The 26,322-nt window shown below is 45.6% G+C and overlaps 19 non-coding genes across 19 annotated transcripts; all 19 read left to right on the plus strand.

Annotated features, from left to right (window-relative positions):
• Nucleotides 1-314: 314 nt before the first annotated feature.
• trnaq-uug lies at nucleotides 315-386 on the plus strand. The gene has a single exon. It is a non-coding gene; the product is annotated as a tRNA-Gln (tRNA).
• A 3,136-nt stretch (nucleotides 387-3,522) lies between these two features.
• On the plus strand, nucleotides 3,523-3,605 carry trnal-cag. The gene has a single exon. It is a non-coding gene; the product is annotated as a tRNA-Leu (tRNA).
• A 416-nt stretch (nucleotides 3,606-4,021) lies between these two features.
• Nucleotides 4,022-4,093, plus strand: trnaq-uug. The gene has a single exon. It is a non-coding gene; the product is annotated as a tRNA-Gln (tRNA).
• A 3,138-nt stretch (nucleotides 4,094-7,231) lies between these two features.
• trnal-cag lies at nucleotides 7,232-7,314 on the plus strand. Its single transcript has one exon. It is a non-coding gene; the product is annotated as a tRNA-Leu (tRNA).
• Nucleotides 7,315-7,730: 416 nt separating this feature from the next.
• Nucleotides 7,731-7,802, plus strand: trnaq-uug. Its single transcript has one exon. It is a non-coding gene; the product is annotated as a tRNA-Gln (tRNA).
• A 3,091-nt stretch (nucleotides 7,803-10,893) lies between these two features.
• trnal-cag lies at nucleotides 10,894-10,976 on the plus strand. Its single transcript has one exon. It is a non-coding gene; the product is annotated as a tRNA-Leu (tRNA).
• A 416-nt stretch (nucleotides 10,977-11,392) lies between these two features.
• Nucleotides 11,393-11,464, plus strand: trnaq-uug. The gene has a single exon. It is a non-coding gene; the product is annotated as a tRNA-Gln (tRNA).
• Nucleotides 11,465-13,998: 2,534 nt separating this feature from the next.
• trnal-cag lies at nucleotides 13,999-14,081 on the plus strand. Its single transcript has one exon. It is a non-coding gene; the product is annotated as a tRNA-Leu (tRNA).
• A 416-nt stretch (nucleotides 14,082-14,497) lies between these two features.
• On the plus strand, nucleotides 14,498-14,569 carry trnaq-cug. The gene has a single exon. It is a non-coding gene; the product is annotated as a tRNA-Gln (tRNA).
• Nucleotides 14,570-15,918: 1,349 nt separating this feature from the next.
• On the plus strand, nucleotides 15,919-16,001 carry trnal-cag. The gene has a single exon. It is a non-coding gene; the product is annotated as a tRNA-Leu (tRNA).
• Nucleotides 16,002-16,417: 416 nt separating this feature from the next.
• On the plus strand, nucleotides 16,418-16,489 carry trnaq-cug. The gene has a single exon. It is a non-coding gene; the product is annotated as a tRNA-Gln (tRNA).
• Nucleotides 16,490-17,838: 1,349 nt separating this feature from the next.
• On the plus strand, nucleotides 17,839-17,921 carry trnal-cag. Its single transcript has one exon. It is a non-coding gene; the product is annotated as a tRNA-Leu (tRNA).
• Nucleotides 17,922-18,337: 416 nt separating this feature from the next.
• Nucleotides 18,338-18,409, plus strand: trnaq-cug. The gene has a single exon. It is a non-coding gene; the product is annotated as a tRNA-Gln (tRNA).
• A 1,349-nt stretch (nucleotides 18,410-19,758) lies between these two features.
• trnal-cag lies at nucleotides 19,759-19,841 on the plus strand. The gene has a single exon. It is a non-coding gene; the product is annotated as a tRNA-Leu (tRNA).
• A 416-nt stretch (nucleotides 19,842-20,257) lies between these two features.
• trnaq-cug lies at nucleotides 20,258-20,329 on the plus strand. Its single transcript has one exon. It is a non-coding gene; the product is annotated as a tRNA-Gln (tRNA).
• A 1,350-nt stretch (nucleotides 20,330-21,679) lies between these two features.
• On the plus strand, nucleotides 21,680-21,762 carry trnal-cag. Its single transcript has one exon. It is a non-coding gene; the product is annotated as a tRNA-Leu (tRNA).
• A 416-nt stretch (nucleotides 21,763-22,178) lies between these two features.
• On the plus strand, nucleotides 22,179-22,250 carry trnaq-cug. Its single transcript has one exon. It is a non-coding gene; the product is annotated as a tRNA-Gln (tRNA).
• Nucleotides 22,251-23,599: 1,349 nt separating this feature from the next.
• Nucleotides 23,600-23,682, plus strand: trnal-cag. The gene has a single exon. It is a non-coding gene; the product is annotated as a tRNA-Leu (tRNA).
• Nucleotides 23,683-25,517: 1,835 nt separating this feature from the next.
• trnal-cag lies at nucleotides 25,518-25,600 on the plus strand. Its single transcript has one exon. It is a non-coding gene; the product is annotated as a tRNA-Leu (tRNA).
• The last annotated feature ends 722 nt before the right edge of the window (nucleotides 25,601-26,322 follow it).

Below are 26,322 nucleotides of genomic sequence, written 5' to 3' on the forward strand. Positions count from 1 at the left end.
CGGAATTGTGAGTACAGCCCCACCTTTTGTGAGCATCTTCATTGTCAACCCATGTAAAGTTACCATGTGTTTGCACACAGTAGACCTATCTACTGCTGCATTCATTGTTTGTGGCAAGTCCTTCAAAGCCTTTTCTTGACTTGCCTTTTCCCACATCCTCTGTGAATGCTTAGCTTACTGAATTACTTAAGTTAGCCAGTAATTTCTGCTTTTTCTTCGTATCTACTTTGTGATTGTCGTGTGACTTTAATATCATACATGTGGATATTATGAAAGAAACTGCCTAGCGAACCCATGTAGTATTTTTCTATCGTGGTTCCATGGTGTAATGGTTAGCACTCTGGACTTTGAATCCAGCGATCCGAGTTCAAATCTCGGTGGAACCTGGTTTTAACCCAGAGTACAGGTGAAAAAAAAAATCAACCTTTCCACATCTAGCTTAAAGTAGGCTTAAAGCAGTTCCACACCGGGCCAATAATCGGCCGTTGGACAGTCTGGCGATGTCAGGTACTCGAGTCTGTTTGGTGTGTTTTCTGTGCCGTCGTCCGTTGTAGAAGCTGTCGTCCTTCATTTTCGCCGAACTGACATGCTCAGTCGGAGACAGGGCAGTCGGGACCGGAAATGTCAAGCGGCATGAGAGTGACTAAGCCTCTCAAAATCTGACGAAAATCTTTTAAACTGACCTTTGTCGATCTGAAATGAAGACAGATTCAGCAACTGCATGGCCTATTTCTCACTTAAAATGTTTTTTAGAAACACGTTTCGGTGAACTATTTTATTACAATATGAGATCGTAATCTGAATGAGTCGCCAGTAATGGCCGTTCAAAAAATCCGGAAGCAGCAGCCAGACCCACGTGACGAGTTTGTCCAATCAGCTGCCGTTTTTCATTTTTTGGGCGACAATACAGATTAGCGCCGCCTGCTGTTATGGAGACGTGTTACGTCTCGTCGCTTTAGTGTGTTCCGATGTACTTTTTTGACCAACTCGGGGAGACTGATCAGTCCAACTGCCTTTTCTGCCAACGGTCGGCCGTCTAGTTGGTGTGTAACTACCTTTACAGGTAAAATGTCCTTGGCCATTTAGACTGAAAACAGTACGTTGGTGGGGGCATGTTGAGGAGTCACCTGGTCTTTATGTTAATTTGAAGGAGCTCCAAATTTGACACTATTAACAGGAAGTGATAGGCTTTGAGTTACATGATACACACTTTGCATTCTGTCTTGTAATCACCATGAAAATTAGATTTCGCTGAGATTTGAATCAGAATCAGAATCAGAAAGGGCTTTATTGCCAAGTACGTTGCACATACGAGGAATTTGTCATGGTGTTGTTGGAGCATGTCACACATACAAATATAAGAAGGATAAAAAGATATAAACAATATAAGTATAAACATATACACACAGTACGTATTAATAACGATAAAATAAATTTAAATAAATAGTAAAATAAGTTAAACAGTAGTGAAAAGGGACGCTACAGCAGAGTAGGTACAGTGGCATGAGGAGCCAGAGGTGGGGTGTGGAGAGAGTCAGGATGGATTCCGAGCCTTGTTTAGAAGGCTAGTGGCGGAGGGGAAAAAACTGTTTATGTGGCGTGAGGTTTTGGTCCTAATGGACCTCATCCTCCTGCCAGAGGGGAGTGGCTCAAAGAGCTTGTGTCCGGGGTGGGAGGGGTCAGCCACAATCTTTCCAGCACGCTTCAGAGTCCTGGTGGCGTATAGGTCCTGGAGCGGCGGCAGATTGCAGCCAATCACCTTCTCAGCTGACCGAATGACACGCTGCAGCCTGCCCTTGTCCTTGGCAGTGGCAGCAGCGTACCAGATGGTGATGGAGGATGTGAGGATGGACTCAATGATGGCTGTGTAGAAGTGCACCATCATTGTCTTTGGCAGGTTGAATTTCTTCAGCTGCCGCAGGAAGTACATCCTCTGTTGTGCTTTCTTGACGAGGGAGCTGATGTTCAGCTCCCACTTGAGGTCCTGGGAGATGGTAGTTCCCAGGAAGCGGAAAGACTCCACAGTGTCAATTGTGGAGCCACAGAGGGTGATGGGGGCAGGTGGGGCTGGGTTCTTTCTGAAGTCCACAACCATCTCCACTGTCTTTAGAGCGTTGAGCTCTAGATTGTTTTGCTTGCACCAGGTCACCAGGTGGTCAGCCTCCCACCTGTAGGCGGACTCGTCACCATCAGAGATGAGTCCGATGAGGGAGGTGTCGTCCGCAATCTTCAGAAGCTTGACGGACTGGTGACTGGAGGTGCAGCTGTTGGTGTACAGGGAGAAGAGCAGAGGAGAAAGAACGCAGCCCTGGGGGGATCCGGTGCTGATGGTCTGTGAGTCGGAGACGTGTTTCCCCAGCTTCACATGCTGCTTCCTGTCAGACAGGAAGTCAGTGATCCACCTGCAGGTGGAGTCAGGCACACCAAGCTGGGAGAGTTTCTGCTGAAGCAGAGCCGGGATGATGGTATTGAAGGCAGAGCTGAAGTCCACAAACAGGATCCTGGCGTAAGTTCCTGCGGAGTCCAGGTGCCGGAGGATGTAGTGGAGGGCCAGATTGACTGCATCGTCTACAGACCTATTGGCTCTGTAGGCAAACTGCAGGGGGTCCAGGAGGGGGTCGGTGAGGTCTTTGAGGTGTGAAAGCACAAGGCGCTCAAAGGACTTCATAACCACAGAGGTCAGGGCGACGGGTCTGAAGTCATTAAGTCCTGTGGTCCTTGGCTTCTTGGGGACAGGGATTATGGTTGAGGTCTTGAAGCAGGCTGGCACGTGACATGTCTCCAGTGAGGTGTTAAAAATGTCTGTGAACACTGGAGACAGCTGGTCAGCGCAGTGCTTCAAGCTGGATGGGGAGACAGCATCCGGTCCAGCAGCTTTCCTGGGATTCTGTCTCCTGAACAGTCTGTTGACGTCCCTCTCGTGAATGGAGAGAGTCGTCACTGAGGTGGGAGGGGGGGTGGAGGTGGAGGGGACCTTTAAGGAGGGCATTGGTGGGGGGGCCCAGGACCCTGCTGAGGTGGGCGAGGTGGAGGTGATGCACAGAAACACAACTTGTGTTTCTGCAGTCAGAGTATACAGTGCTCATCCTGAAGGGGCCAGTATAGTGCATCAGAATTGCTTGTTGAATGGTCTACTAGATTTGGAAACCCCCTTTCCCCACAGCTTTCCGTTGTCGTAGAGGATGGGGGAGTGGGTACTGTGTCCAACCATTTCTGTGTAAAAAACAACTAAAGAAGTCTCTTGGATGAGAGACAAAACATCTTTGGAGCACATTTTACCAAGTCCAGCTGCCCTTGATTTGAACCCTTCCCTAGATAACTATTCAAGGATAGCTGTATTTTGTCCATTAAAATCTGCGACGCATCTGCCCCGACTTACTTTTGCAGACCTTTACATTTACCTTGTAACGTTACATAATCCATCCCCATACACCGGCGATAGCTAAAGGCTTTCATCATGACATATTTGATTTACTGTATTATAATTTTTGTGACAATTCCTACTAAACTTTTGCTCATTCAGTCAGGATGGCCGAGCGGTCCAAGGCGCTGCATTCAGGTCGCAGTCTCCACTGGAGGCGTGGCTTCGAATCCCACTTCTGACAACAAGAGTTTTCCTCTGGAACTAATGTCTGAAACAGGATATTGGGAAAAAAAAGAACTTAGCAATTCCCTATATTTTAGGGCACATGAATATGTGCAAGATACGGAATTGTGAGTACACCCCCACCTTTTGTGAGCATCTTCATTGTCAACCCATGTAAAGTTACCATGTGTTTGTACACAGTAGACCTATCTACTGCTGCATTCATTGTTTGTGGCAGGTCCTTCAAAGCCTTTTCTTGACTTGCCTTTTCCCACATCCTCTGTGAATGCTTAGCTTACTGAATTACTTAAGTTAGCCAGTAATTTCTGCTTTGTCATCGTATCTACTTTGTGATTGTCGTGTGCCTTTAATAGCATACATGTGTATATTATGAAAGAAACTGCCTAGCAAACCCATGTAGGAATTTTATGTTGTGGTTCCATGGTGTAATGGTTAGCACTCTGGACTCTGAATCCAGTGATCCGAGTTCAAATCTCAGTGGAACCTGGTTTTAACCCAGAGTACAGGTGAAAAAAAAAATCAACCTTTCCACATCTAGCTTAAAGTAGGCTTAAAGCAGTTCCACACCGGGCCAATAATCATCCGTTGGACAGTCTGGCGATGTCAGGTACTCGAGTCTGTTTGGTGTGTTTTCTGTGCCGTCGTCCGTTGTAGAAGCTGTCGTCCTTCATTTTCGCCGAACTGACATGCTCAGTCGGAGACAGGGCAGTCGGGACCGGAAATGGCAAGCGGCATGAGAGTGACTAAGCCTCTCAAAATCTGACGAAAATCTTTTAAACTGACCTTTGTCGATCTGAAATGAAGACAGATTCAGCAACTGCATGGCCTATTTCTCACTTAAAATGTTTTTTAGAAACACGTTTCGGTGAACTATTTTATTACAATATGAGATCGTAATCTGAATGAGTCGCCAGTAATGGCCGTTCAAAAAATCCGGAAGCAGCAGCCAGACCCACGTGACGAGTTCGTCCAATCAGCTGCCGTTTTTCATTTTTTGGGCGACAGTACAGATTAGCGCCGCCTGCTGTTATGGAGACGTGTTACGTCTCGTCGCTTTAGTGTGTTCCGATGTACTTTTTTGACCAACTCGGGGAGACTGATCAGTCCAACTGCCTTTTCTGCCAACGGTCGGCCGTCTGGTTGGTGTGTAACTACCTTTACAGGTAAAATGTCCTTGGCCATTTAGACTGAAAACAGTACGTTGGTGGGGGCATGTTGAGGAGTCACCTGGTCTTTATGTTAACTTGAAGGAGCTCCAAATTTGACACTATTAACAGGAAGTGATAGGCTTTGAGTTACATGATACACACTTTGCATTCTGTCTTGTAATCACCATGAAAATTAGATTTCGCTGAGATTTGAATCAGAATCAGAATCAGAAAGGGCTTTATTGCCAAGTACGTTGCACATACGAGGAATTTGTCATGGTGTTGTTGGAGCATGTCACACATACAAATATAAGAAGGATAAAAAGATATAAACAATATAAGTATAAACATATACACACAGTACGTATTAATAACGATAAAATAAATTTAAATAAATAGTAAAATAAGTTAAACAGTAGTGAAAAGGGACGCTACAGCAGAGTAGGTACAGTGGCATGAGGAGCCAGAGGTGGGGTGTGGAGAGAGTCAGGATGGATTCCGAGCCTTGTTTAGAAGGCTAGTGGCGGAGGGGAAAAAACTGTTTATGTGGCGTGAGGTTTTGGTCCTAATGGACCTCATCCTCCTGCCAGAGGGGAGTGGCTCAAAGAGCTTGTGTCCGGGGTGGGAGGGGTCAGCCACAATCTTTCCAGCACGCTTCAGAGTCCTGGTGGCGTATAGGTCCTGGAGCGGCGGCAGATTGCAGCCAATCACCTTCTCAGCTGACCGAATGACACGCTGCAGCCTGCCCTTGTCCTTGGCAGTGGCAGCAGCGTACCAGATGGTGATGGAGGATGTGAGGATGGACTCAATGATGGCTGTGTAGAAGTGCACCATCATTGTCTTTGGCAGGTTGAATTTCTTCAGCTGCCGCAGGAAGTACATCCTCTGTTGTGCTTTCTTGACGAGGGAGCTGATGTTCAGCTCCCACTTGAGGTCCTGGGAGATGGTAGTTCCCAGGAAGCGGAAAGACTCCACAGTGTCAATTGTGGAGCCACAGAGGGTGATGGGGGCAGGTGGGGCTGGGTTCTTTCTGAAGTCCACAACCATCTCCACTGTCTTTAGAGCGTTGAGCTCTAGATTGTTTTGCTTGCACCAGGTCACCAGGTGGTCAGCCTCCCACCTGTAGGCGGACTCGTCACCATCAGAGATGAGTCCGATGAGGGAGGTGTCGTCCGCAATCTTCAGAAGCTTGACGGACTGGTGACTGGAGGTGCAGCTGTTGGTGTACAGGGAGAAGAGCAGAGGAGAAAGAACGCAGCCCTGGGGGGATCCGGTGCTGATGGTCTGTGAGTCGGAGACGTGTTTCCCCAGCTTCACATGCTGCTTCCTGTCAGACAGGAAGTCAGTGATCCACCTGCAGGTGGAGTCAGGCACACCAAGCTGGGAGAGTTTCTGCTGAAGCAGAGCCGGGATGATGGTATTGAAGGCAGAGCTGAAGTCCACAAACAGGATCCTGGCGTAAGTTCCTGCGGAGTCCAGGTGCCGGAGGATGTAGTGGAGGGCCAGATTGACTGCATCGTCTACAGACCTATTGGCTCTGTAGGCAAACTGCAGGGGGTCCAGGAGGGGGTCGGTGAGGTCTTTGAGGTGTGAAAGCACAAGGCGCTCAAAGGACTTCATAACCACAGAGGTCAGGGCGACGGGTCTGAAGTCATTAAGTCCTGTGGTCCTTGGCTTCTTGGGGACAGGGATTATGGTTGAGGTCTTGAAGCAGGCTGGCACGTGACATGTCTCCAGTGAGGTGTTAAAAATGTCTGTGAACACTGGAGACAGCTGGTCAGCGCAGTGCTTCAAGCTGGATGGGGAGACAGCATCCGGTCCAGCAGCTTTCCTGGGATTCTGTCTCCTGAACAGTCTGTTGACGTCCCTCTCGTGAATGGAGAGAGTCGTCACTGAGGTGGGAGGGGGGGGTGGAGGTGGAGGGGACCTTTAAGGAGGGCATTGGTGGGGGGGCCCAGGACCCTGCTGAGGTGGGCGAGGTGGAGGTGATGCACAGAAACACAACTTGTGTTTCTGCAGTCAGAGTATACAGTGCTCATCCTGAAGGGGCCAGTATAGTGCATCAGAATTGCTTGTTGAATGGTCAACTAGATTTGGAAACCCCCTTTCCCCACAGCTTTCCGTTGTCGTATAGGGGTGGGGGAGTGGGTACTGTGTCCAACCATTTCTGTGTAAAAAACAACTAAAGAAGTCTCTTGGATGAGAGACAAAACATCTTTGGAGCACCTTTTACCAAGTCCAGCTGCCCTTGATTTGAACCCTTCCCTAGATAACTATTCAAGGGTAGCTGTATTTTGTCCATTAAAATCTGCGACGCGTCTGCCCCGACTTACTTTTGCAGACCTTTACATTTACCTTGTAACGTTACATAATCCATCCCCATACACCGGCGATAGCTAAAGGCTTTCATCATGACATATTTGATTTACTGTATTATGATTTTTGTGACAATTCCTACTAAACTTCTGTTTGTTAAGTCAGGATGGCCGAGCGGTCCAAGGCGCTGCGTTCAGGTCGCAGTCTCCACTGGAGGCGTGGGTTCGAATCCCACTTCTGACAACAAGAGTTTTCATCTGGAACTAATGTCTGAAACAGGATATTGGGAAAAAAAAGAACTTAGCAATTCCCTATATTTCAGGGCACATGAATATGTGCAAGATACGGAATTGTGAGTACAGCCCCACCTTTTGTGAGCATCTTCATTGTCAACCCATGTAAAGTTACCATGTGTTTGCACACAGTAGACCTATCTACTGCTGCATTCATTGTTTGTGGCAAGTCCTTCAAAGCCTTTTCTTGACTTGCCTTTTCCCACATCCTCTGTGAATGCTTAGCTTACTGAATTACTTAAGTTAGCCAGTAATTTCTGCTTTGTCATCGTATCTACTTTGTGATTGTTGTGTGCCTTTAATATCATACATGTGGATATTATGAAAGAAACTGCCTAGCGATCCCATGTAGTATTTTTCTGTCGTGGTTCCATGGTGTAATGGTTAGCACTCTGGACTTTGAATCCAGCGATCTGAGTTCAAATCTCAGTGGAACCTGGTTTTAACCCAGAGTACAAGTGAATAAAAATCTAGCTTAAAGCAGTTCCACACCGGGCCGATAATCGGCCGTTGGACAGTCTGGCGATGTCAGGTACTCGAGTCTGTTTGGTGTGTTTTCTGTGCCGTCGTCCTTCATTTTCGCCGAACTGACATGCTCAGTCGGAGACAGGGCAGTCGGGACCGGAAATGGCAAGCGGCATGAGAGTGACTAAGCCTCTCAAAATCTGACGAAAATCTTTTAAACTGACCTTTGTCGATCTGAAATGAAGACAGATTCAGCAACTGCATGGCCTATTTCTCACTTAAAATGTTTTTTAGAAACACGTTTCGGTGAACTATTTTATTACAATATGAGATCGTAATCTGAATGAGTCGCCAGTAATGGCCGTTCAAAAAATCCGGAAGCAGCAGCCAGACCCACGTGACGAGTTCGTCCAATCAGCTGCCGTTTTTCATTTTTTGGGCGACAGTACAGATTAGCGCCGCCTGCTGTTATGGAGACGTGTTACGTCTCGTCGCTTTAGTGTGTTCCGATGTACTTTTTTGACCAACTCGGGGAGACTGATCAGTCCAACTGCCTTTTCTGCCAACGGTCGGCCGTCTGGTTGGTGTGTAACTACCTTTACAGGTAAAATGTCCTTGGCCATTTAGACTGAAAACAGTACGTTGGTGGGGGCATGTTGAGGAGTCACCTGGTCTTTATGTTAACTTGAAGGAGCTCCAAATTTGACACTATTAACAGGAAGTGATAGGCTTTGAGTTACATGATACACACTTTGCATTCTGTCTTGTAATCACCATGAAAATTAGATTTCGCTGAGATTTGAATCAGAATCAGAATCAGAAAGGGCTTTATTGCCAAGTACGTTGCACATACGAGGAATTTGTCATGGTGTTGTTGGAGCATGTCACACATACAAATATAAGAAGGATAAAAAGATATAAACAATATAAGTATAAACATATACACACAGTACGTATTAATAACGATAAAATAAATTTAAATAAATAGTAAAATAAGTTAAACAGTAGTGAAAAGGGACGCTACAGCAGAGTAGGTACAGTGGCATGAGGAGCCAGAGGTGGGGTGTGGAGAGAGTCAGGATGGATTCCGAGCCTTGTTTAGAAGGCTAGTGGCGGAGGGGAAAAAACTGTTTATGTGGCGTGAGGTTTTGGTCCTAATGGACCTCATCCTCCTGCCAGAGGGGAGTGGCTCAAAGAGCTTGTGTCCGGGGTGGGAGGGGTCAGCCACAATCTTTCCAGCACGCTTCAGAGTCCTGGTGGCGTATAGGTCCTGGAGCGGCGGCAGATTGCAGCCAATCACCTTCTCAGCTGACCGAATGACACGCTGCAGCCTGCCCTTGTCCTTGGCAGTGGCAGCAGCGTACCAGATGGTGATGGAGGATGTGAGGATGGACTCAATGATGGCTGTGTAGAAGTGCACCATCATTGTCTTTGGCAGGTTGAATTTCTTCAGCTGCCGCAGGAAGTACATCCTCTGTTGTGCTTTCTTGACGAGGGAGCTGATGTTCAGCTCCCACTTGAGGTCCTGGGAGATGGTAGTTCCCAGGAAGCGGAAAGACTCCACAGTGTCAATTGTGGAGCCACAGAGGGTGATGGGGGCAGGTGGGGCTGGGTTCTTTCTGAAGTCCACAACCATCTCCACTGTCTTTAGAGCGTTGAGCTCTAGATTGTTTTGCTTGCACCAGGTCACCAGGTGGTCAGCCTCCCACCTGTAGGCGGACTCGTCACCATCAGAGATGAGTCCGATGAGGGAGGTGTCGTCCGCAATCTTCAGAAGCTTGACGGACTGGTGACTGGAGGTGCAGCTGTTGGTGTACAGGGAGAAGAGCAGAGGAGAAAGAACGCAGCCCTGGGGGGATCCGGTGCTGATGGTCTGTGAGTCGGAGACGTGTTTCCCCAGCTTCACATGCTGCTTCCTGTCAGACAGGAAGTCAGTGATCCACCTGCAGGTGGAGTCAGGCACACCAAGCTGGGAGAGTTTCTGCTGAAGCAGAGCCGGGATGATGGTATTGAAGGCAGAGCTGAAGTCCACAAACAGGATCCTGGCGTAAGTTCCTGCGGAGTCCAGGTGCCGGAGGATGTAGTGGAGGGCCAGATTGACTGCATCGTCTACAGACCTATTGGCTCTGTAGGCAAACTGCAGGGGGTCCAGGAGGGGGTCGGTGAGGTCTTTGAGGTGTGAAAGCACAAGGCGCTCAAAGGACTTCATAACCACAGAGGTCAGGGCGACGGGTCTGAAGTCATTAAGTCCTGTGGTCCTTGGCTTCTTGGGGACAGGGATTATGGTTGAGGTCTTGAAGCAGGCTGGCACGTGACATGTCTCCAGTGAGGTGTTAAAAATGTCTGTGAACACTGGAGACAGCTGGTCAGCGCAGTGCTTCAAGCTGGATGGGGAGACAGCATCCGGTCCAGCAGCTTTCCTGGGATTCTGTCTCCTGAACAGTCTGTTGACGTCCCTCTCGTGAATGGAGAGAGTCGTCACTGAGGTGGGAGGGGGGGTGGAGGTGGAGGGGACCTTTAAGGAGGGCATTGGTGGGGGGGCCCAGGACCCTGCTGAGGTGGGCGAGGTGGAGGTGATGCACAGAAACACAACTTGTGTTTCTGCAGTCAGAGTATACAGTGCTCATCCTGAAGGGGCCAGTATAGTGCATCAGAATTGCTTGTTGAATGGTCTACTAGATTTGGAAACCCCCTTTCCCCACAGCTTTCCGTTGTCGTATAGGGGTGGGGGAGTGGGTACTGTGTCCAACCATTTCTGTGTAAAAAACAACTAAAGAAGTCTCTTGGATGAGAGACAAAACATCTTTGGAGCACCTTTTACCAAGTCCAGCTGCCCTTGATTTGAACCCTTCCCTAGATAACTATTCAAGGGTAGCTGTATTTTGTCCATTAAAATCTGCGACGCGTCTGCCCCGACTTACTTTTGCAGACCTTTACATTTACCTTGTAACGTTACATAATCCATCCCCATACACCGGCGATAGCTAAAGGCTTTCATCATGACATATTTGATTTACTGTATTATGATTTTTGTGACAATTCCTACTAAACTTCTGTTTGTTAAGTCAGGATGGCCGAGCGGTCCAAGGCGCTGCGTTCAGGTCGCAGTCTCCACTGGAGGCGTGGGTTCGAATCCCACTTCTGACAACAAGAGTTTTCATCTGGAACTAATGTCTGAAACAGGATATTGGGAAAAAAAAGAACTTAGCAATTCCCTATATTTTAGGGCACATGAATATGTGCAAGATACGGAATTGTGAGTACAGCCCCACCTTTTGTGAGCATCTTCATTGTCAACCCATGTAAAGTTACCATGTGTTTGCACACAGTAGACCTATCTACTGCTGCATTCATTGTTTGTGGCAAGTCCTTCAAAGCCTTTTCTTGACTTGCCTTTTCCCACATCCTCTGTGAATGCTTAGCTTACTGAATTACTTAAGTTAGCCAGTAATTTCTGCTTTGTCATCGTATCTACTTTGTGATTGTTGTGTGCCTTTAATATCATACATGTGGATATTATGAAAGAAACTGCCTAGCGATCCCATGTAGTATTTTTCTGTCGTGGTTCCATGGTGTAATGGTTAGCACTCTGGACTTTGAATCCAGCGATCTGAGTTCAAATCTCAGTGGAACCTGGTTTTAACCCAGAGTACAAGTGAATAAAAATCTAGCTTAAAGCAGTTCCACACCGGGCCGATAATCGGCCGTTGGACAGTCTGGCGATGTCAGGTACTCGAGTCTGTTTGGTGTGTTTTCTGTGCCGTCGTCCTTCATTTTCGCCGAACTGACATGCTCAGTCGGAGACAGGGCAGTCGGGACCGGAAATGGCAAGCGGCATGAGAGTGACTAAGCCTCTCAAAATCTGACGAAAATCTTTTAAACTGACCTTTGTCGATCTGAAATGAAGACAGATTCAGCAACTGCATGGCCTATTTCTCACTTAAAATGTTTTTTAGAAACACGTTTCGGTGAACTATTTTATTACAATATGAGATCGTAATCTGAATGAGTCGCCAGTAATGGCCGTTCAAAAAATCCGGAAGCAGCAGCCAGACCCACGTGACGAGTTCGTCCAATCAGCTGCCGTTTTTCATTTTTTGGGCGACAGTACAGATTAGCGCCGCCTGCTGTTATGGAGACGTGTTACGTCTCGTCGCTTTAGTGTGTTCCGATGTACTTTTTTGACCAACTCGGGGAGACTGATCAGTCCAACTGCCTTTTCTGCCAACGGTCGGCCGTCTGGTTGGTGTGTAACTACCTTTACAGGTAAAATGTCCTTGGCCATTTAGACTGAAAACAGTACGTTGGTGGGGGCATGTTGAGGAGTCACCTGGTCTTTATGTTAACTTGAAGGAGCTCCAAATTTGACACTATTAACAGGAAGTGATAGGCTTTGAGTTACATGATACACACTTTGCATTCTGTCTTGTAATCACCATGAAAATTAGATTTCGCTGAGATTTGAATCAGAATCAGAATCAGAAAGGGCTTTATTGCCAAGTACGTTGCACATACGAGGAATTTGTCATGGTGTTGTTGGAGCATGTCACACATACAAATATAAGAAGGATAAAAAGATATAAACAATATAAGTATAAACATATACACACAGTACGTATTAATAACGATAAAATAAATTTAAATAAATAGTAAAATAAGTTAAACAGTAGTGAAAAGGGACGCTACAGCAGAGTAGGTACAGTGGCATGAGGAGCCAGAGGTGGGGTGTGGAGAGAGTCAGGATGGATTCCGAGCCTTGTTTAGAAGGCTAGTGGCGGAGGGGAAAAAACTGTTTATGTGGCGTGAGGTTTTGGTCCTAATGGACCTCATCCTCCTGCCAGAGGGGAGTGGCTCAAAGAGCTTGTGTCCGGGGTGGGAGGGGTCAGCCACAATCTTTCCAGCACGCTTCAGAGTCCTGGTGGCGTATAGGTCCTGGAGCGGCGGCAGATTGCAGCCAATCACCTTCTCAGCTGACCGAATGACACGCTGCAGCCTGCCCTTGTCCTTGGCAGTGGCAGCAGCGTACCAGATGGTGATGGAGGATGTGAGGATGGACTCAATGATGGCTGTGTAGAAGTGCACCATCATTGTCTTTGGCAGGTTGAATAAACTGACCTTTGTCGATCTGAAATGAAGACAGATTCAGCAACTGCGTGGCCTATTTCTCACTTAAAATGTTTTTTAGAAACACGTTTCGGTGAACTATTTTATTACAATATGAGATCGTAATCTGAATGAGTCGCCAGTAATGGCCGTTCAAAAAATCCGGAAGCAGCAGCCAGACCCACGTGACGAGTTCGTCCAATCAGCTGCCGTTTTTCATTTTTTGGGCGACAATACAGATTAGCGCCGCCTGCTGTTATGGAGACGTGTTACGTCTCGTCGCTTTAGTGTGTTCCGATGTACTTTTTTGACCAACTCGGGGAGACTGATCAGTCCAACTGCCTTTTCTGCCAACGGTCGGCCGTCTGGTTGGTGTGTAACTACCTTTACAGGTAAAATGTCCTTGGCCATTTAGACTGAAAACAGTACGTTGGTGGGGGCATGTTGAGGAGTTTACCTGGTCTTTATGTTAACTTGAAGGAGCTCCAAATTTGACAGTATTAACAGGAAGTGATAGGCTTTGAGTTACATGATACACACTTTGCATTCTGTCTTGTAATCACCATGAAAATTAGATTTTGCTGAGATTTGAACTTGTGTTTCTGCAGTCAGAGTATACAGTGCTCATCCTGAAGGGGCCAGTATAGTGCATCAGAATTGCTTGTTGAATGGTCAACTAGATTTGGAAACCCCCTTTCCCCACAGCTTTCCGTTGTCGTATAGGGGTGGGGCGAGTGGGTACTGTGTCCAACCATTTCTGTGTAAAAAACAACTAAAGAAGTCTCTTGGATGAGAGACAAAACATCTTTGGAGCACCTTTTACCAAGTCCAGCTGCCCTTGATTTGAACCCTTCCCTAGATAACTATTCAAGGGTAGCTGTATTTTGTCCATTAAAATCTGCGACGCGTCTGCCCCGACTTACTTTTGCAGACCTTTACATTTACCTTGTAACGTTACATAATCCATCCCCATACGCCGGCGATAGCTAAAGGCTTTCATCATGACATATTTGATTTACTGTATTATGATTTTTGTGACAATTCCTACTAAACTTCTGTTCGTCAAGTCAGGATGGCCGAGCGGTCCAAGGCGCTGCGTTCAGGTCGCAGTCTCCACTGGAGGCGTGGGTTCGAATCCCACTTCTGACAACAAGAGTTTTCCTCTGGAACTAATGTCTGAAACAGGATATTGGGGAAAAAAAGAACTTAGCAATTCCCTGTATTTTAGGGCACATGAATATGTGCAAGATACGGAATTGTGAGTACAGCCCCACCTTTTGTGAGCATCTTCATTGTCAACCCATGTAACGTTACCATGTGTTTGTACACAGTAGACCTATCTACTGCTGCATTCATTGTTTGTGGCAGGTCCTTCAAAGCCTTTTCTTGACTTGCCTTTTCCCACATCCTCTGTGAATGCTTAGCTTACTGAATTACTTAAGTTAGCCAGTAATTTCTGCTTTGTCATCGTATCTACTTTGTGATTGTTGTGTGCCTCTAATAGCATACATGTGTATATTATGAAAGAAACTGCCTAGCAAACCCATGTAGGATTTTTATGTTGTGGTTCCATGGTGTAATGGTTAGCACTCTGGACTCTGAATCCAGCGATCCGAGTTCAAATCTCGGTGGAACCTGGTTTTAACCCAGAGTACAGGTGAAAAAAAAATCAACCTTTCCACATCTAGCTTAAAGTAGGCTTAAAGCAGTTCCACACCGGGCCAATAGTCGGCCGTTGGACAGTCTGGCGATGTCAGGTACTCGAGTCTGTTTGGTGTGTTTTCTGTGCCGTCGTCCGTTGTAGAAGCTGTCGTCCTTCATTTTCGCCGAACTGACATGCTCAGTCGGAGACAGGGCAGTCGGGACCGGAAATGGCAAGCGGCATGAGAGTGACTAAGTCTCTTAAAATCTGACGAAAATCTTTTAAACTGACCTTTGTCGATCTGAAATGAAGACAGATTCAGCAACTGCGTGGCCTATTTCTCACTTAAAATGTTTTTTAGAAACACGTTTCGGTGAACTATTTTATTACAATATGAGATCGTAATCTGAATGAGTCGCCAGTAATGGCCGTTCAAAAAATCCGGAAGCAGCAGCCAGACCCACGTGACGAGTTCGTCCAATCAGCTGCCGTTTTTCATTTTTTGGGCGACAATACAGATTAGCGCCGCCTGCTGTTATGGAGACGTGTTACGTCTCGTCGCTTTAGTGTGTTCCGATGTACTTTTTTGACCAACTCGGGGAGACTGATCAGTCCAACTGCCTTTTCTGCCAACGGTCGGCCGTCTGGTTGGTGTGTAACTACCTTTACAGGTAAAATGTCCTTGGCCATTTAGACTGAAAACAGTACGTTGGTGGGGGCATGTTGAGGAGTTTACCTGGTCTTTATGTTAACTTGAAGGAGCTCCAAATTTGACAGTATTAACAGGAAGTGATAGGCTTTGAGTTACATGATACACACTTTGCATTCTGTCTTGTAATCACCATGAAAATTAGATTTTGCTGAGATTTGAACTTGTGTTTCTGCAGTCAGAGTATACAGTGCTCATCCTGAAGGGGCCAGTATAGTGCATCAGAATTGCTTGTTGAATGGTCAACTAGATTTGGAAACCCCCTTTCCCCACAGCTTTCCGTTGTCGTATAGGGGTGGGCGAGTGGGTACTGTGTCCAACCATTTCTGTGTAAAAAACAACTAAAGAAGTCTCTTGGATGAGAGACAAAACATCTTTGGAGCACCTTTTACCAAGTCCAGCTGCCCTTGATTTGAACCCTTCCCTAGATAACTATTCAAGGGTAGCTGTATTTTGTCCATTAAAATCTGCGACGCGTCTGCCCCGACTTACTTTTGCAGACCTTTACATTTACCTTGTAACGTTACATAATCCATCCCCATACGCCGGCGATAGCTAAAGGCTTTCATCATGACATATTTGATTTACTGTATTATGATTTTTGTGACAATTCCTACTAAACTTCTGTTCGTCAAGTCAGGATGGCCGAGCGGTCCAAGGCGCTGCGTTCAGGTCGCAGTCTCCACTGGAGGCGTGGGTTCGAATCCCACTTCTGACAACAAGAGTTTTCCTCTGGAACTAATGTCTGAAACAGGATATTGGGGAAAAAAAGAACTTAGCAATTCCCTGTATTTTAGGGCACATGAATATGTGCAAGATACGGAATTGTGAGTACAGCCCCACCTTTTGTGAGCATCTTCATTGTCAACCCATGTAACGTTACCATGTGTTTGTACACAGTAGACCTATCTACTGCTGCATTCATTGTTTGTGGCAGGTCCTTCAAAGCCTTTTCTTGACTTGCCTTTTCCCACATCCTCTGTGAATGCTTAGCTTACTGAATTACTTAAGTTAGCCAGTAATTTCTGCTTTGTCATCGTATCTACTTTGTGATTGTTGTGTGCCTCTAATAGCATACATGTGTATATTATGAAAGAAACTGCCTAGCAAACCCATGTAGGATTTTTATGTTGTGGTTCCATGGTGTAATGGTTAGCACTCTGGACTCTGAATCCAGCGATCCGAGTTCAAATCTCGGTGGAACCTGGTTTTAACCCAGAGTACAGGTGAAAAAAAAATCAACCTTTCCACATCTAGCTTAAAGTAGGCTTAAAGCAGTTCCACACCGGGCCAATAGTCGGCCGTTGGACAGTCTGGCGATGTCAGGTACTCGAGTCTGTTTGGTGTGTTTTCTGTGCCGTCGTCCGTTGTAGAAGCTGTCGTCCTTCATTTTCGCCGAACTGACATGCTCAGTCGGAGACAGGGCAGTCGGGACCGGAAATGGCAAGCGGCATGAGAGTGACTAAGTCTCTTAAAATCTGACGAAAATCTTTTAAACTGACCTTTGTCGATCTGAAATGAAGACAGATTCAGCAACTGCGTGGCCTATTTCTCACTTAAAATGTTTTTTAGAAACACGTTTCGGTGAACTATTTTATTACAATATGAGATCGTAATCTGAATGAGTCGCCAGTAATGGCCGTTCAAAAAATCCGGAAGCAGCAGCCAGACCCACGTGACGAGTTCGTCCAATCAGCTGCCGTTTTTCATTTTTTGGGCGACAATACAGATTAGCGCCGCCTGCTGTTATGGAGACGTGTTACGTCTCGTCGCTTTAGTGTGTTCCGATGTACTTTTTTGACCAACTCGGGGAGACTGATCAGTCCAACTGCCTTTTCTGCCAACGGTCGGCCGTCTGGTTGGTGTGTAACTACCTTTACAGGTAAAATGTCCTTGGCCATTTAGACTGAAAACAGTACGTTGGTGGGGGCATGTTGAGGAGTTTACCTGGTCTTTATGTTAACTTGAAGGAGCTCCAAATTTGACAGTATTAACAGGAAGTGATAGGCTTTGAGTTACATGATACACACTTTGCATTCTGTCTTGTAATCACCATGAAAATTAGATTTTGCTGAGATTTGAACTTGTGTTTCTGCAGTCAGAGTATACAGTGCTCATCCTGAAGGGGCCAGTATAGTGCATCAGAATTGCTTGTTGAATGGTCAACTAGATTTGGAAACCCCCTTTCCCCACAGCTTTCCGTTGTCGTATAGGGGTGGGCGAGTGGGTACTGTGTCCAACCATTTCTGTGTAAAAAACAACTAAAGAAGTCTCTTGGATGAGAGACAAAACATCTTTGGAGCACCTTTTACCAAGTCCAGCTGCCCTTGATTTGAACCCTTCCCTAGATAACTATTCAAGGGTAGCTGTATTTTGTCCATTAAAATCTGCGACGCGTCTGCCCCGACTTACTTTTGCAGACCTTTACATTTACCTTGTAACGTTACATAATCCATCCCCATACGCCGGCGATAGCTAAAGGCTTTCATCATGACATATTTGATTTACTGTATTATGATTTTTGTGACAATTCCTACTAAACTTCTGTTCGTCAAGTCAGGATGGCCGAGCGGTCCAAGGCGCTGCGTTCAGGTCGCAGTCTCCACTGGAGGCGTGGGTTCGAATCCCACTTCTGACAACAAGAGTTTTCCTCTGGAACTAATGTCTGAAACAGGATATTGGGGAAAAAAAGAACTTAGCAATTCCCTGTATTTTAGGGCACATGAATATGTGCAAGATACGGAATTGTGAGTACAGCCCCACCTTTTGTGAGCATCTTCATTGTCAACCCATGTAACGTTACCATGTGTTTGTACACAGTAGACCTATCTACTGCTGCATTCATTGTTTGTGGCAGGTCCTTCAAAGCCTTTTCTTGACTTGCCTTTTCCCACATCCTCTGTGAATGCTTAGCTTACTGAATTACTTAAGTTAGCCAGTAATTTCTGCTTTGTCATCGTATCTACTTTGTGATTGTTGTGTGCCTCTAATAGCATACATGTGTATATTATGAAAGAAACTGCCTAGCAAACCCATGTAGGATTTTTATGTTGTGGTTCCATGGTGTAATGGTTAGCACTCTGGACTCTGAATCCAGCGATCCGAGTTCAAATCTCGGTGGAACCTGGTTTTAACCCAGAGTACAGGTGAAAAAAAAATCAACCTTTCCACATCTAGCTTAAAGTAGGCTTAAAGCAGTTCCACACCGGGCCAATAGTCGGCCGTTGGACAGTCTGGCGATGTCAGGTACTCGAGTCTGTTTGGTGTGTTTTCTGTGCCGTCGTCCGTTGTAGAAGCTGTCGTCCTTCATTTTCGCCGAACTGACATGCTCAGTCGGAGACAGGGCAGTCGGGACCGGAAATGGCAAGCGGCATGAGAGTGACTAAGTCTCTTAAAATCTGACGAAAATCTTTTAAACTGACCTTTGTCGATCTGAAATGAAGACAGATTCAGCAACTGCGTGGCCTATTTCTCACTTAAAATGTTTTTTAGAAACACGTTTCGGTGAACTATTTTATTACAATATGAGATCGTAATCTGAATGAGTCGCCAGTAATGGCCGTTCAAAAAATCCGGAAGCAGCAGCCAGACCCACGTGACGAGTTCGTCCAATCAGCTGCCGTTTTTCATTTTTTGGGCGACAATACAGATTAGCGCCGCCTGCTGTTATGGAGACGTGTTACGTCTCGTCGCTTTAGTGTGTTCCGATGTACTTTTTTGACCAACTCGGGGAGACTGATCAGTCCAACTGCCTTTTCTGCCAACGGTCGGCCGTCTGGTTGGTGTGTAACTACCTTTACAGGTAAAATGTCCTTGGCCATTTAGACTGAAAACAGTACGTTGGTGGGGGCATGTTGAGGAGTTTACCTGGTCTTTATGTTAACTTGAAGGAGCTCCAAATTTGACAGTATTAACAGGAAGTGATAGGCTTTGAGTTACATGATACACACTTTGCATTCTGTCTTGTAATCACCATGAAAATTAGATTTTGCTGAGATTTGAACTTGTGTTTCTGCAGTCAGAGTATACAGTGCTCATCCTGAAGGGGCCAGTATAGTGCATCAGAATTGCTTGTTGAATGGTCAACTAGATTTGGAAACCCCCTTTCCCCACAGCTTTCCGTTGTCGTATAGGGGTGGGCGAGTGGGTACTGTGTCCAACCATTTCTGTGTAAAAAACAACTAAAGAAGTCTCTTGGATGAGAGACAAAACATCTTTGGAGCACCTTTTACCAAGTCCAGCTGCCCTTGATTTGAACCCTTCCCTAGATAACTATTCAAGGGTAGCTGTATTTTGTCCATTAAAATCTGCGACGCGTCTGCCCCGACTTACTTTTGCAGACCTTTACATTTACCTTGTAACGTTACATAATCCATCCCCATACGCCGGCGATAGCTAAAGGCTTTCATCATGACATATTTGATTTACTGTATTATGATTTTTGTGACAATTCCTACTAAACTTCTGTTCGTCAAGTCAGGATGGCCGAGCGGTCCAAGGCGCTGCGTTCAGGTCGCAGTCTCCACTGGAGGCGTGGGTTCGAATCCCACTTCTGACAACAAGAGTTTTCCTCTGGAACTAATGTCTGAAACAGGATATTGGGGAAAAAAAGAACTTAGCAATTCCCTGTATTTTAGGGCACATGAATATGTGCAAGATACGGAATTGTGAGTACAGCCCCACCTTTTGTGAGCATCTTCATTGTCAACCCATGTAACGTTACCATGTGTTTGTACACAGTAGACCTATCTACTGCTGCATTCATTGTTTGTGGCAGGTCCTTCAAAGCCTTTTCTTGACTTGCCTTTTCCCACATCCTCTGTGAATGCTTAGCTTACTGAATTACTTAAGTTAGCCAGTAATTTCTGCTTTGTCATCGTATCTACTTTGTGATTGTTGTGTGCCTCTAATAGCATACATGTGTATATTATGAAAGAAACTGCCTAGCAAACCCATGTAGGATTTTTATGTTGTGGTTCCATGGTGTAATGGTTAGCACTCTGGACTCTGAATCCAGCGATCCGAGTTCAAATCTCGGTGGAACCTGGTTTTAACCCAGAGTACAGGTGAAAAAAAAAATCAACCTTTCCACATCTAGCTTAAAGTAGGCTTAAAGCAGTTCCACACCGGGCCAATAGTCGGCCGTTGGACAGTCTGGCGATGTCAGGTACTCGAGTCTGTTTGGTGTGTTTTCTGTGCCGTCGTCCGTTGTAGAAGCTGTCGTCCTTCATTTTCGCCGAACTGACATGCTCAGTCGGAGACAGGGCAGTCGGGACCGGAAATGGCAAGCGGCATGAGAGTGACTAAGCCTCTCAAAATCTGACGAAAATCTTTTAAACTGACCTTTGTCGATCTGAAATGAAGACAGATTCAGCAACTGCGTGGCCTATTTCTCACTTAAAATGTTTTTTAGAAACACGTTTCGGTGAACTATTTTATTACAATATGAGATCGTAATCTGAATGAGTCGCCAGTAATGGCCGTTCAAAAAATCCGGAAGCAGCAGCCAGACCCACGTGACGAGTTCGTCCAATCAGCTGCCGTTTTTCATTTTTTGGGCGACAATACAGATTAGCGCCGCCTGCTGTTATGGAGACGTGTTACGTCTCGTCGCTTTAGTGTGTTCCGATGTACTTTTTTGACCAACTCGGGGAGACTGATCAGTCCAACTGCCTTTTCTGCCAACGGTCGGCCGTCTGGTTGGTGTGTAACTACCTTTACAGGTAAAATGTCCTTGGCCATTTAGACTGAAAACAGTACGTTGGTGGGGGCATGTTGAGGAGTTTACCTGGTCTTTATGTTAACTTGAAGGAGCTCCAAATTTGACAGTATTAACAGGAAGTGATAGGCTTTGAGTTACATGATACACACTTTGCATTCTGTCTTGTAATCACCATGAAAATTAGATTTTGCTGAGATTTGAACTTGTGTTTCTGCAGTCAGAGTATACAGTGCTCATCCTGAAGGGGCCAGTATAGTGCATCAGAATTGCTTGTTGAATGGTCAACTAGATTTGGAAACCCCCTTTCCCCACAGCTTTCCGTTGTCGTATAGGGGTGGGCGAGTGGGTACTGTGTCCAACCATTTCTGTGTAAAAAACAACTAAAGAAGTCTCTTGGATGAGAGACAAAACATCTTTGGAGCACCTTTTACCAAGTCCAGCTGCCCTTGATTTGAACCCTTCCCTAGATAACTATTCAAGGGTAGCTGTATTTTGTCCATTAAAATCTGCGACGCGTCTGCCCCGACTTACTTTTGCAGACCTTTACATTTACCTTGTAACGTTACATAATCCATCCCCATACGCCGGCGATAGCTAAAGGCTTTCATCATGACATATTTGATTTACTGTATTATGATTTTTGTGACAATTCCTACTAAACTTCTGTTCGTCAAGTCAGGATGGCCGAGCGGTCCAAGGCGCTGCGTTCAGGTCGCAGTCTCCACTGGAGGCGTGGGTTCGAATCCCACTTCTGACAACAAGAGTTTTCCTCTGGAACTAATGTCTGAAACAGGATATTGGGGAAAAAAAGAACTTAGCAATTCCCTGTATTTTAGGGCACATGAATATGTGCAAGATACGGAATTGTGAGTACAGCCCCACCTTTTGTGAGCATCTTCATTGTCAACCCATGTAACGTTACCATGTGTTTGTACACAGTAGACCTATCTACTGCTGCATTCATTGTTTGTGGCAGGTCCTTCAAAGCCTTTTCTTGACTTGCCTTTTCCCACATCCTCTGTGAATGCTTAGCTTACTGAATTACTTAAGTTAGCCAGTAATTTCTGCTTTGTCATCGTATCTACTTTGTGATTGTTGTGTGCCTCTAATAGCATACATGTGTATATTATGAAAGAAACTGCCTAGCAAACCCATGTAGGATTTTTATGTTGTGGTTCCATGGTGTAATGGTTAGCACTCTGGACTCTGAATCCAGCGATCCGAGTTCAAATCTCGGTGGAACCTGGTTTTAACCCAGAGTACAGGTGAAAAAAAAAATCAACCTTTCCACATCTAGCTTAAAGTAGGCTTAAAGCAGTTCCACACCGGGCCAATAATCGGCCGTTGGACAGTCTGGCGATGTCAGGTACTCGAGTCTGTTTGGTGTGTTTTCTGTGCCGTCGTCCGTTGTAGAAGCTGTCGTCCTTCATTTTCGCCGAACTGACATGCTCAGTCGGAGACAGGGCAGTCGGGACCGGAAATGGCAAGCGGCATGAGAGTGACTAAGCCTCTCAAAATCTGACGAAAATCTTTTAAACTGACCTTTGTCGATCTGAAATGAAGACAGATTCAGCAACTGCGTGGCCTATTTCTCACTTAAAATGTTTTTTAGAAACACGTTTCGGTGAACTATTTTATTACAATATGAGATCGTAATCTGAATGAGTCGCCAGTAATGGCCGTTCAAAAAATCCGGAAGCAGCAGCCAGACCCACGTGACGAGTTCGTCCAATCAGCTGCCGTTTTTCATTTTTTGGGCGACAATACAGATTAGCGCCGCCTGCTGTTATGGAGACGTGTTACGTCTCGTCGCTTTAGTGTGTTCCGATGTACTTTTTTGACCAACTCGGGGAGACTGATCAGTCCAACTGCCTTTTCTGCCAACGGTCGGCCGTCTGGTTGGTGTGTAACTACCTTTACAGGTAAAATGTCCTTGGCCATTTAGACTGAAAACAGTACGTTGGTGGGGGCATGTTGAGGAGTTACCTGGTCTTTATGTTAACTTGAAGGAGCTCCAAATTTGACAGTATTAACAGGAAGTGATAGGCTTTGAGTTACATGATACACACTTTGCATTCTGTCTTGTAATCACCATGAAAATTAGATTTTGCTGAGATTTGAACTTGTGTTTCTGCAGTCAGAGTATACAGTGCTCATCCTGAAGGGGCCAGTATAGTGCATCAGAATTGCTTGTTGAATGGTCAACTAGATTTGGAAACCCCCTTTCCCCACAGCTTTCCGTTGTCGTATAGGGGTGGGCGAGTGGGTACTGTGTCCAACCATTTCTGTGTAAAAAACAACTAAAGAAGTCTCTTGGATGAGAGACAAAACATCTTTGGAGCACCTTTTACCAAGTCCAGCTGCCCTTGATTTGAACCCTTCCCTAGATAACTATTCAAGGGTAGCTGTATTTTGTCCATTAAAATCTGCGACGCGTCTGCCCCGACTTACTTTTGCAGACCTTTACATTTACCTTGTAACGTTACATAATCCATCCCCATACGCCGGCGATAGCTAAAGGCTTTCATCATGACATATTTGATTTACTGTATTATGATTTTTGTGACAATTCCTACTAAACTTCTGTTCGTCAAGTCAGGATGGCCGAGCGGTCCAAGGCGCTGCGTTCAGGTCGCAGTCTCCACTGGAGGCGTGGGTTCGAATCCCACTTCTGACAACAAGAGTTTTCCTCTGGAACTAATGTCTGAAACAGGATATTGGGGAAAAAAAGAACTTAGCAATTCCCTGTATTTTAGGGCACATGAATATGTGCAAGATACGGAATTGTGAGTACAGCCCCACCTTTTGTGAGCATCTTCATTGTCAACCCATGTAACGTTACCATGTGTTTGTACACAGTAGACCTATCTACTGCTGCATTCATTGTTTGTGGCAGGTCCTTCAAAGCCTTTTCTTGACTTGCCTTTTCCCACATCCTCTGTGAATGCTTAGCTTACTGAATTACTTAAGTTAGCCAGTAATTTCTGCTTTGTCATCGTATCTACTTTGTGATTGTTGTGTGCCTCTAATAGCATACATGTGTATATTATGAAAGAAACTGCCTAGCAAACCCATGTAGGATTTTTATGTTGTGGTTCCATGGTGTAATGGTTAGCACTCTGGACTCTGAATCCAGCGATCCGAGTTCAAATCTCGTGGAACCTGGTTTTAACCCAGAGTACAGGTGAAAAAAAAATCAACCTTTCCACATCTAGCTTAAAGTAGGCTTAAAGCAGTTCCACACCGGGCCAATAATCGGCCGTTGGACAGTCTGGCGATGTCAGGTACTCGAGTCTGTTTGGTGTGTTTTCTGTGCCGTCGTCCGTTGTAGAAGCTGTCGTCCTTCATTTTCGCCGAACTGACATGCTCAGTCGGAGACAGGGCAGTCGGGACCGGAAATGGCAAGCGGCATGAGAGTGACTAAGCCTCTCAAAATCTGACGAAAATCTTTTAAACTGACCTTTGTCGATCTGAAATGAAGACAGATTCAGCAACTGCGTGGCCTATTTCTCACTTAAAATGTTTTTTAGAAACACGTTTCGGTGAACTATTTTATTACAATATGAGATCGTAATCTGAATGAGTCGCCAGTAATGGCCGTTCAAAAAATCCGGAAGCAGCAGCCAGACCCACGTGACGAGTTCGTCCAATCAGCTGCCGTTTTTCATTTTTTGGGCGACAATACAGATTAGCGCCGCCTGCTGTTATGGAGACGTGTTACGTCTCGTCGCTTTAGTGTGTTCCGATGTACTTTTTTGACCAACTCGGGGAGACTGATCAGTCCAACTGCCTTTTCTGCCAACGGTCGGCCGTCTGGTTGGTGTGTAACTACCTTTACAGGTAAAATGTCCTTGGCCATTTAGACTGAAAACAGTACGTTGGTGGGGGCATGTTGAGGAGTAACCTGGTCTTTATGTTAACTTGAAGGAGCTCCAAATTTGACAGTATTAACAGGAAGTGATAGGCTTTGAGTTACATGATACACACTTTGCATTCTGTCTTGTAATCACCATGAAAATTAGATTTTGCTGAGATTTGAACTTGTGTTTCTGCAGTCAGAGTATACAGTGCTCATCCTGAAGGGGCCAGTATAGTGCATCAGAATTGCTTGTTGAATGGTCAACTAGATTTGGAAACCCCCTTTCCCCACAGCTTTCCGTTGTCGTATAGGGGTGGGCGAGTGGGTACTGTGTCCAACCATTTCTGTGTAAAAAACAACTAAAGAAGTCTCTTGGATGAGAGACAAAACATCTTTGGAGCACCTTTTACCAAGTCCAGCTGCCCTTGATTTGAACCCTTCCCTAGATAACTATTCAAGGGTAGCTGTATTTTGTCCATTAAAATCTGCGACGCGTCTGCCCCGACTTACTTTTGCAGACCTTTACATTTACCTTGTAACGTTACATAATCCATCCCCATACGCCGGCGATAGCTAAAGGCTTTCATCATGACATATTTGATTTACTGTATTATGATTTTTGTGACAATTCCTACTAAACTTCTGTTCGTCAAGTCAGGATGGCCGAGCGGTCCAAGGCGCTGCGTTCAGGTCGCAGTCTCCACTGGAGGCGTGGGTTCGAATCCCACTTCTGACAACAAGAGTTTTCCTCTGGAACTAATGTCTGAAACAGGATATTGGGGAAAAAAAGAACTTAGCAATTCCCTGTATTTTAGGGCACATGAATATGTGCAAGATACGGAATTGTGAGTACAGCCCCACCTTTTGTGAGCATCTTCATTGTCAACCCATGTAACGTTACCATGTGTTTGTACACAGTAGACCTATCTACTGCTGCATTCATTGTTTGTGGCAGGTCCTTCAAAGCCTTTTCTTGACTTGCCTTTTCCCACATCCTCTGTGAATGCTTAGCTTACTGAATTACTTAAGTTAGCCAGTAATTTCTGCTTTGTCATCGTATCTACTTTGTGATTGTTGTGTGCCTTTAATAGCATACATGTGTATATTATGAAAGAAACTGCCTAGCAAACCCATGTAGGATTTTTATGTTATGGTGTAATGGTTAGCACTCTGGACTCTGAATCCAGTGATCCGAGTTCAAATCTCAGTGGAACCTGGTTTTAACCCAGAGTACAGGTGAAAAAAAAAATCAACCTTTCCACATCTAGCTTAAAGTAGGCTTAAAGCAGTTCCACACCGGGCCAATAATCGGCCGTTGGACAGTCTGGCGATGTCAGGTACTCGAGTCTGTTTGGTGTGTTTTCTGTGCCGTCGTCCGTTGTAGAAGCTGTCGTCCTTCATTTTCGCCGAACTGACATGCTCAGTCGGAGACAGGGCAGTCGGGACCGGAAATGGCAA

The sequence above is a fragment of the Sander lucioperca genome, chromosome 23 (assembly GCF_008315115.2).
Source record: "Sander lucioperca isolate FBNREF2018 chromosome 23, SLUC_FBN_1.2, whole genome shotgun sequence".
NCBI classification, from domain to species: Eukaryota; Metazoa; Chordata; class Actinopteri; order Perciformes; family Percidae; genus Sander; species Sander lucioperca.